Source organism: Tachyglossus aculeatus, chromosome 23 (genome assembly GCF_015852505.1).
Source record: "Tachyglossus aculeatus isolate mTacAcu1 chromosome 23, mTacAcu1.pri, whole genome shotgun sequence".
NCBI lineage: Eukaryota > Metazoa > Chordata > Mammalia > Monotremata > Tachyglossidae > Tachyglossus > Tachyglossus aculeatus.
The window spans coordinates 4,065,962-4,076,637 of NC_052088.1; the positions used below are offsets into that span (position 1 = coordinate 4,065,962).

At 44.7% G+C, this 10,676-nt stretch overlaps 1 non-coding gene across 1 annotated transcript; it reads right to left on the reverse strand.

Annotated features, from left to right (window-relative positions):
- Positions 1-1,209: 1,209 nt before the first annotated feature.
- On the reverse strand, positions 1,210-1,347 carry LOC119944860. Its single transcript, XR_005456006.1, has one exon. It is a non-coding gene; the product is annotated as a small nucleolar RNA SNORA7 (small nucleolar RNA).
- Between the last annotated feature and the right edge of the window lie 9,329 nt (positions 1,348-10,676).

Below are 10,676 nucleotides of genomic sequence, written 5' to 3' on the forward strand. Positions count from 1 at the left end.
GCTGGGGTTGAGAGGTGAGAGATTCGAAGAGAAGGTTGGCCTGAAGTTAGGAATCCTGTAATCTAAATTCTGTTGAACTCTCCCAAGTGCTTACTACATGGGTGCTCAATATATGCTATTGTTTGATTGATTGACACCATCCTTCATCCTTGATCTCTTCTTACCAGTCACTGTTCCTCTCATCAAGACCTGACTCACTCCAAGCGATACCTACTCTTTCCCCACTTTTTGTAGTACTTCTGACTCAAGGGGAAAGGTGAAGGAGTCAGCCTGTCTTTGCCCACCAATGTTGCTTTGGCACCACTCCCCTCATCCACCCCTTCCCTTTTCTTCTTTTGAAGCCCACATCGTCTGTCTAAACTACCCACTACAATTACTAATTGCCAACATCTACTTTCTTCCTGACTCTATCTCCAATTATTCGAGTGATTTTGACACCTGTGTTACCTCCCGATTCTCCTTCTCTTCCCCTACATTGATCTTGGAGAATTTCAGCATCATTTCATGTGGACATTCCTGATGACCCTCCAGCCACCCACTTCCTCTCGCTTCTCAACTCTGCTGACCTTCTGCTCCACTCCACCCCCCTTACCAACTTAGACCGATCCTGGATCTCATCATCATTAATCATTTTTCTAGCTCTAATCTGATCAACTCTGAAATTTCACTCTCTGACCCCAACCTCCTAACCTGCCTTCTTTCTCGGATACCTTTTCCCTGCAAAACTCTCCTCCCTAACAAAAACTTCTGGTCCCTAGATGCCCTCCACTGATCCCATGGCATTATTCCTCATTTAGACTCATTGCCCAATCTCCCCCTCTCTTGGTGCACCAATTTTCACCCTAACTCCAATCTCTCTGCCCAAATCCCTCCATTCCTCCCTCACCCCCAGGGCTTCAGTCAGTCTGGCACCACCAAATTCCTACCCTGGATCACCTCTAAAGTGCCCCTCCTCCCTCCACTCTCATCCCTGATGCTATTGTTGTTGTTGTCTTGTGCTGTCAAGTCGTGTCTGACCCATAGCGACACCATGGACACATCTGTCGCAAAACTTCCCACTTGGAACTGCAATCGCTCTGGTAGAGTATCCAGAGAGTTTTCTTGGTAAAAATCCGGAAGAGGGTTTACCATTGCCTCCTTCCATGCCATAAACAAGTCTCCGTCCTCGACTCTCTCCCGTGCCACTGCTGCCCGGCACAGGTGATTTTGACATGTAGCAGATTGCCTTCCATTCACTAGCCACTGCCCAAGCTAGGAATGGAATGAGTATGCCTCTGCTTGACTCTCCCTCCTGTAGTCATGACTGATAGTGTACTGGAAACTCTCCAGGTGTGACCCTCAGGGGGTCATCCCCCAAATCAAAACCATCAGGTGTATGCTCCAAAATTTTCCCCTTGTTTCTCCAGCTCCCTCTTTTCCACTCACCCCATCATCCATTCCCTCATCCTTCTTGGTAATCACTCTAGAGGTGGTCTTTAGCCTGCATCCAAAAATCTAACCCCTCCACCTGTGCCTCTGACCTTATTCATTCATCCTTATCACTTTCTCATCCTTTGCTCTTGTTCTTCTTCCCTCCCTATCCGTCAGTATCAACTATTCACTCTCTGATGGATTTTTCCTCTCTGGCTTCTGCTTTTAACGGGAGCTCCAGAAGCCCAGAACACCCAATCATCACCTCTTTGGACCATTATGAGTTATAAAAGAGAACTCTACTTTGTGTTGCTCTGGGGCATAATGGAGACCAGGATAACTATATTCCACCCAATCCGCATACCACTGCACATGAACTGGTGTTACATGGTTTTTGCCAGGGACTAACCCTGCAGCACTGGACTTACTTTCAACTTTCCTGCAGAAACATGCCTTGGTTTTGGTGACCTGATTGCCAGATGATACAGCAGAGACAGTGAGAGGAATTTTAGCTATGGGTATAGCCCAGATCTAGGCCAAAGACATGAGATTTTCATTTCAGTGGTTACAGGTTGCAGGAACCATTCTACTACTCCTGCTACTTTCTCTAACTAATTTATTTTAATGCCTGTCTTCCACTGTAGACTGTCTCCCCTGTAGACTGTCTCTTGCTGTAATATGATAGTCATTAGATTGCAAACTCTTTGTAGGACGGAGTTATGTCTTGTAGTATCTGTCTCCCCCTTGTAATATGATAATTATTAGACTGGAGGCTCCTTCTGGGCAGGAGTCATTTCTACCAACACTGTTGTTGTAGTAGTGATAGTATAATAGTATTTATGATGCATTTACTGTGTACACAGCAAGGCATTGTACTTTCCCAAGTACTTAGTACAATGCTGTTCACATGGTAAGTACTCAATCTATCAATGGTATTTATTGAGGATATACTATGTACACTTAATATTCAAATGATTGATGGTTGGATCGAATGTTTACCTTTAATATTCTCTTGTCTCCCATATCCTCCCCCCCCAAAACCTTCTCTGGACCCCACTGCACCATCCAGCTTTCACTCTTCCTATCCCCGTCCAGACTCTTTGAACAGGTTGTTTACACCGCTGCCTTCAGTTTTTCTCCTCAGACTTCCCTCTTGGCCCTCTGCAATCCAGTTTCCACTCCCTTCTTTCCACTGAGACCACTCTCTCTCCAAAGTCACCAATGACCACCTTCCTGTCACATCTAACAAATTATTCTGTCCTAATCCTCCTGGACCTCCTGGCTGCCTTCAACACTGGGAACAACTCCTTTCTTCTGAAAACACCATATAGCCTTGGGGTTGTCATTATTATTTTTTTTACAGTTCTTTCCGAGCTTTTCTTACTGACTTTTCTTCTTGATCCCCAGCTGGGGTGTCTGTCCTACAAGACTCCGTGCCAAGACCCCTTCTCTTCTCAATTTACACTCCTTTAGAGAACTCACCCACTTCCATGGAGTCAACACCGCCTTTACGAGTGATCCAACCTACTTTGCTAGCCCTGACAAGTCTCTCCTTTCAAAGCTCGCATTTCCTCTTCTTTTATGGTATTTGTAAAGCACTTTGTGCCAGGTACTGTACTAAGAGCTGGGATAGTTACAAGGTAATCAGATTGGACACAGTCCCTGTCCCACATACGGCTCACTAAATCCTGCCCACTCTTTTTCCACAGCAGTTCATCATCATTACCATCATCATCATCATCCTCCACCATCATCATTACTAGCATTAATTGAGCACCTTGTGTAAAGAGCACTGTACTAAGTGTTTGGGAGATCACAAAAGAGAAGGCGTGGTTCCTGCTCATGAGGAACTTACGGTCTAGAGGAAGAGACAATATTTTAAAATCTTACAACTGGGTGAAGAAGTAGGGTGATTAAGATCATATATCTATATGAATATATATATTCATTCAATCATATTTATTGAGCGCTTACTGTATGCAGAGCACTGTACTAAGCACTTGGGAAGTAAAAATCGGCAACATATAGAGATGGTCTCTACCCAACAACAGGCTCATATATATATATATATGATCTTCTATATATATTCTGATCTTCCTATCATGCATTTCCCAAATTTCACAAGTGGGAAGGCTGTGTGTGTGTGTATACATATATATATATATATGTATGTATGTATACACACACACACAGCCTTCCCACTTGTGAAATTTGGGAAATGCATGATAGGAAGATCAGAATACATATATATATATATATATATATATATATATATGTATGTGTGTGTGTGTGTGTGTGTGTGTGTGTGTGTATACATGATATATAGGTATTCACACACACACAGCCTTTCCACTTGTGAAATTTGGGAAATGCAATATGTATACACACTCACACAGCCTTCCCACTTGTGAAATTTGGGAAATGCATGATAAGAAGATTCAGAAATTACTCAGGAAAGACCTTGACAGTTGATCTCAGAGAGCTGTGACCTGTCAGATATGAAGTGGAAATGAATTCTAGGCAGGGGTGAAGATGAGAACAAGGGTGTCTGTGGTGGGAGAGAGGTGGGGATTAAAACTGTGAGCCCCTCGGGGACAACCTGGTGACCTTGTAACCTCCCCAGCGCTTAGAACAGTGCTTTGCACATAGTAAGTGCTTAGCAAACACCATCATTATTATTATTATTAACAAGGCACAGTGAGTAGGTTACCTTGAGAGGAAACATAGCTTATGAACTGAACGGTAGTGGGAGGGAAGAGGACTCAAGTAGGAGGAAGAAAGCTGATAGAGTGTTTTAAAGCCAGTGGTCAGTAGTTTCTGCTTGATGCAGGGAGGAATGGACAATGATTTGAGGCTTTTGTATAGTGGGGAGACTGGTGCAGTATAATGTTTGAGATAAGGGATCCAGGCAGCAGAGTGAAATCTGGACTGGTAAGGGGAGGATGATGCAGTTGTCAAGCAGGTATATGGCAGTTCTTTTCTCTTCTGCTGCTGACCTCTTGCTCACTCACTCTCTCCTACCTGGAACTCCCTTGCATCTGACAATCTACTGTTCTCCCTTTTTTCCAATCCCATATGAAATCAGAACTTTTCTGGGAGGCCTTCCCCATTATTTTCTAATCTTCTCATTTTATATCCCCCTACCTGCCCTAGCAACACTTCCACGCTATAATAATAATAGTAGTAGTATTTGTTAAGAGCTTACTATATATCAAGCACTGTAGTAAGTGCTGGGGTAAATACAAGATAATCAGATCTCACATGAGGCTCCCAGTTTGAGTAAGAGGGAGAACAGATATCGAATCCCTATTTTGCAGATGAATGAACTGAGGCACAAAGAAGTAAAGGGACTTGCCCAAATTCACACAGCAGACAAGTGCCGGAGATGGGATTATATATGTATATATGTTTGTACATATTTATTACTCTATTTGTTTATTTATTTTACTTGTACATATCTATTCTATTTATTTTATTTTGTTAGTACGTTTGGTTTTGTTCTCTGTCTCCCCCTTTTAGACTGTGAACCCACTGTTGGGTAGGGACTGTCTCTATATGTTGCCAACTTGTACTTCCCAAGCGCTTAGTACAGTGCTCTGCACACAGTAAGCGCTCAATAAATGCGATTGATTAGAACCCATGTCTTCACTCCCGGACCCATGCTTTTTCCACTAGGCCACACTGCTACCTAATCTTTTATGTGCTCACATTTTCCTGTGGCACTTGGGTATTTATCTTTATGCTTTCATACTCTATTGCCTCCTCCTAGCTGTAATTTATTGTAGTGACAGGCTCCCTGCTGGATTGTGAGCTCCTTGTGAGGATTGTGAGGGATCATATCTATTAACTTTTTGTATTCTCTCAAGCACTTAGTACAGAGCTCTGCAGGCAGTAAGTACTACTGATTGAATCCATCATTGGTGCCCAGGGTCAGTTTCAGACATCCGGCCACCCCAGGGCACTGTTGCTTGAGATTATAATAATAATAATAATGATAATAATGGTAGTATTTGTTAAGCGCTTACTATGTGCAAGCACTGTTCTAAGCACTGGGATAGATACAAGGTAATCAGGTTGTCCCACGTGGGGCTCACAGTCTTATTCCCTATTTTACAGATGAGGTAACTGAGGCACAGAGAAGTTGTGACATGTCCAGAGTCACACAGCTGACAAGTGGTAGTATATGATGTTATATTCATTCATTCATTTCATTCAATAGTATTTACTGAGTGCTTACTGTGTGCAGAGCACTGTACTAAGCACTTGGGAAGTACAAGTTGGCAACATATAGAGACAGTCCCTACCCAACAGTGGGCTCCCAGTCTAAGAGCATCCTGCAGAGACCCCACACTTGATATAGGCAGGCAGCAGGGCCTGGGTCCTGAGGACCAAGGGGAGAGTCTCATAACTGGCAGAAACAGCTCCCTCTTAAAATGCAGGGGGCTTGTCTGCACTGGGGAAGGGGCTGAAAAGCTATGGCATCTTGGATGCCATTATTAGATGCCATATAGATGCCACAGCTTACTGGAAAGAGCATGGGCTTGGGAGTCAGAAGTCGTGGGTTCTAATCCCGGCTCTGCCACTTGTCAGCTGCGTGACTTTGGGCAAGCCACTTAACTTCCCTATGCCTCAGTTACCTCATCTGTAAAATGGGGATGAAGACTGTGAGCCCTACGTGGGACAACCTCATTACCTTGTATCTACACCAGTGCTTAGAACAGTGCTTGGCACATAGTAAGCACTTAACAAATACCATTATATTTATTATTATTATTGTTATTATCACAGACATCCATCCCATGATATCCGAAATGTCACGTTAGCCCAGGCAGCTGATGAACAGTCAATAATAAAAAGAAGAATAATTATATTATCATACATCGTATTTATTACTCTATTTATTTATTTATTTATTTATTTATTTTACTTGTACATATCTATTCTATTTTATTTTGTTAGTATGTTTGGTTTTGTTCTCTGTCCCCCCCTTTTAGACTGTGAGCCCACTGTTGGGTAGGGACTGTCTCTATATGCTGCCATCTTGTACTTCCCAAGCGCTTAGTACAGTGCTCTGCACACAGTAAGCGCTCAATAAATACAATTGATTGATTGATATTATGTTATATGATTATTATTGTTGTTGTCGTCATTGTATTCATTAAGCACTTATTTGCCAAGTACAACACTAAGCACTGGGGAAGCAACACAATCATCAGATTGAACATAACCCGATCCTACATGGAACTCACAGTCTAAGGGGGAGGGAGAACGGGTATTGACCCCCACCATTTGACAGATGAAAAAACTGAGGCCCAGAGATATTAAGTGACTTGCCCAAGGTCTTATAATAGGCAGGGGAGGGAGCTGGGATTAGAACCCAGGTGTTGCCATGCCCAGGCCCGAGCCCTTTCCACTATCGACTCCCCTCCTGCAGCTTGGGTACAGAGTTGCTCATTACAACTGGTGCTCTTGAGAGTTGATATTACTTCTGCTCCTATTACTCTTGTCTCAGGCTGCTGTTGCTGTGGAGATGCTCATCCAGGGACAAGCTGTCCAAAGCCGCTATCCTCCAGGGACAAGTGAGTGGTTCCTTCCAATAGTTTGGCCAGCCCCAAGAGCCCCGCTATGAGGTCACCCCAAATTCATTCACCCATTCAATCGTATTTATTGAGCATTTACTGTGTGTAGAGCACTGTACTAATCAATCAATCAATCAATCATATTTATTGAGCACTTACTGTGTGCAGAGCACTGTACTAAGCGCTTAGCACTGTACTAAGCACTTAGCACTGTACTAAGCGCTTGGGAAGTACAAATGGGCAGCATATAGAAACGGTCCCTACCCAACAACGGGCTCACAGTCTAGAAGGGGGGAGACAGACAAAAAAAGCCAAAACCAAGTAGACAGGTGTCAGTACCAACAGAATGAATAATAATGATGGAATTTGTTAAGTGCTTACTACATGCAAAGCACTGTTCTAAGCACTGGGAAGGATACAAGGTGATCAGGTTGTCCCACATGGGGCTCACAGTCTTAATCCCAATTTTATAGATGAGGTAACTGAGGCACAGAGAAATTGAGTGCCTTGTTCAAAGTCGAACAGCTGACAAGTGGCAGAGCTGGGATTTGAACCTATGACTTCTGACTCCCAAATCCGTGCTCTTTCCACTGAGAATTATAGCTATATACACATCATTAATAAAATTAATAGAGTAATAAATATGTACAAATATACGCAAGTGCTGTGGGGAGGGGAAGGGGGAAGGGCAGAGGGAGGGAGAGGGGGATGATGGGGAGGGGAGGTGGAGGAGGAGAGGGAAAAGGGGGGCTCAGTCTGGGAAGGCCTCCTGAAGGAGGTGAGCTCTCAGTAGGACTTTGACAGGAGGAAGAAAGCTAGTTTGGTGGATGTGTGGAGGGAGGGCATTCCGGGCCAGGGGAAGGGTGTGGGCCTGGTGTCAACAGCAGGACAGGCGAGAACGAGGCACAGTGAGGAGGTTAGCACAGAGGAGTGGGTGGGCGGTCTGGGCTGTAGAAGGAGAGAAGGGAGGTGAGGTAGGAGGGGGCGAGGGGATGGAGAGCTTTGAAGCCGAAAGTGAGGAGTTTTTTCTTGATTTGAAGGTTGATAGGCAACCACTGGAGATTTTTGAGGAGGGGAGTGACATGACCAGAGTGTTTCTGTACAAAGATAATCCGGGCAGCAGGGTGAAGTATGGACTGAAGCTGGGAGAGACAGTAGGATGGGAGATCCGAATTGGGCCCCAACCTGCCCACTTATCCAGATATCCCGGCTCATTCTCCCACCCTTCTTCCCCAGAAAGGGGAGAGCTTAGCCAAGATCCTCCAGCTCACCCCCCTGCTCTCCTTCCCCTGGAGGAGACCTTCTAGACTGTCAGCCTGTTGTTGGGTAGGGACCGTCTCTACATATTGCCGATTTGTACTTCCCAAGCACTTAGTACAGTAGCGTGGCTCAGTGGAAGGAGCATGGGCTTTGGAGTCAGAGGTCATTGGTTCAAATCCTGGCTCTGCCAATTGTCAGTTATGTGTGACAGTGTGACTTGGGCAAGTCACTTCACTTCTCTGGGCCTCAGTTACCTCATCTGTAAAATGGGGATTAAGACTGTCAGCCCACCATGGGACAGCCTGATCACCTTATAACCTCCCCAGTGCTTAGAACAGTGCTTTGCACATACTAAGCACTTAATAAATGCGATTATTATTATTATTATTATTACAGTAAGCGCTCAATAAATACGATTGAATGAATGAGAAAAATGAGGCCAGAGCCTCAGACTCACCTACCTGCCCTCCTTTCCCAGGGAGGGAGGGTTGAGCCTAGATCCCCTGGCATATACACCTGCCCCATCCTCCTGCCTTTCTTCTCTGGCCTCCGGGAGCCTGGCCCCCTGGACATCTAGCCCGAATCAGGCAGCTCTCTGCTGACCCTGGGGTCCAGAGAGCACAGTGCTTGTGTTGAATCACACTGCTCCGGGCCTCTCAAATCAAGCAGCTTCCTGCCATCCCAAGTCCCACTGGTGCTTAAATCAATAAAACACAAACACCAAATCTTTTTAGAGGATTCATTTATTTGGGGGGAGTGGTGGGGGAGTTGCTCGAGGAGGGTGGGGAAGGAACCTTGAGATTCTGTAATAGAGGAAATTAAAGCTGGCTGTTGCCCGGGCAGCAGAGAAAAGGGGATTGGCAGATACTGTTGATGTGGTCTCTGGTATGTGTGTCGTCTTTAATATTCCAAGATGTCACCATTTTAGGAAGGTCAGGAAGCACACTGCCTCTGCCCCTGTCATGTCACCTCAGAGGCCTCTGAGGTGATTGCTTACCCCTCTTAACTTCTGAAGGTAGCCCTGTTAGTGCCCTATCAGGTCACTGTTAAGATCTACCCCGTGCTTGGCATATAGTAAGCACTTAACAAATACTAAAATTATTATCAAATCTACAGAACTCTGACCTTGGACCCATTCTGTGCCGCTTCAGAAATTTGGCCACCTGAAGCAGGGAACAGTTTGCCGCCCCTCCCGTTCCACACAATGGCGTTACAATAAGCAGCAAACACACACAGCATACCAATGGAACTCCTGACCCAAAGCACTCACTGGGAGATTTGGGGGAAGGAGTGCATGTGACCGCCGCCCCCCAGATCCCTGCTTATAATAATAGTAATAATGACTCCCCCTCTAGACTGTAAACTTCCTGTGGGCCGGGAACATGTGCACCATCTCTCTTATGTTGTACTCTCCCAACTGCTTAGTATCATGTTCCGCACACATTAAGCGCTCAATAAATATGCTTGATTGATTGATAAGTGGCGGAGCCGAGATTAATAATAATAATAATAATAATAATAATAATGGCATTTGTTAAGTGCTTACTATGTTCCAAGCACTATTCTAAGCACTGGGAAGTATGCAAGGTCTTTATCAGTCTTTATCCCCATTTTACAGATGAGGTCACTGAGGCCCAGAAAAGTTAAGTGACTTGCCCAAAGTCACACAGCTGACGATTGGCAGAACCGGGATTTGAACCTATGACCACTGACTCCCAAGACAGTGCCTTTTTCATTGAGCCACGCTCTTTGTATAACTGCTGCTTCTGACCAGTGGGGCTTTCAAATTTTTAATCAGTCAATCAATGGTATTTATTGAGTGCTGCTAGGTGCTAAGCACTGTTCCAAGTGTTTGGGGGAGTACGATACAACAGAATTAGCAGAAACGTTCCCTGTCTTCTAAAGCTGCCACTCCCCTAAGTGTGCCTCAATCTCTTACCATCTCTAGTTAACTCTGACCCCTGACCCCTGACCCTCCTACACACATCTACAGGACCTGTGACAGAAGAACTCTCCCTCTAAGGCAGAAAACTTTCATGGGGAATATTGCAGGCCCCGTGTCCTGGCGGGCGGTAAACCGAGAACAATGAGATAGATTGCGTTACCATGAGGTGGTTCAGCCCAGGGATAGATAAAGGCTCTTTTCTTTCCTCACCATGGAATTTACTTTATTATTCATCATGAAATAATAAACTTGCATGCTCGTCAGCAGGATCTATCCCTTCATTGCTAAACAATTATCTCAATTTCACCTGACTGTGAAACAGCGCTAATAAACTAGAACACCAGTATTATCCCTTACTTCGTAGTGCTAGCTTCTTTTCCATTGACTGTAAGGTCATTCTGAGCAGGGAATGTGTCTGCCAGCTCTGTTGTATTGTATCCCCAGAGCTCAGTAAAGTGCTTTTCACAAGCGCTCAGTAAATA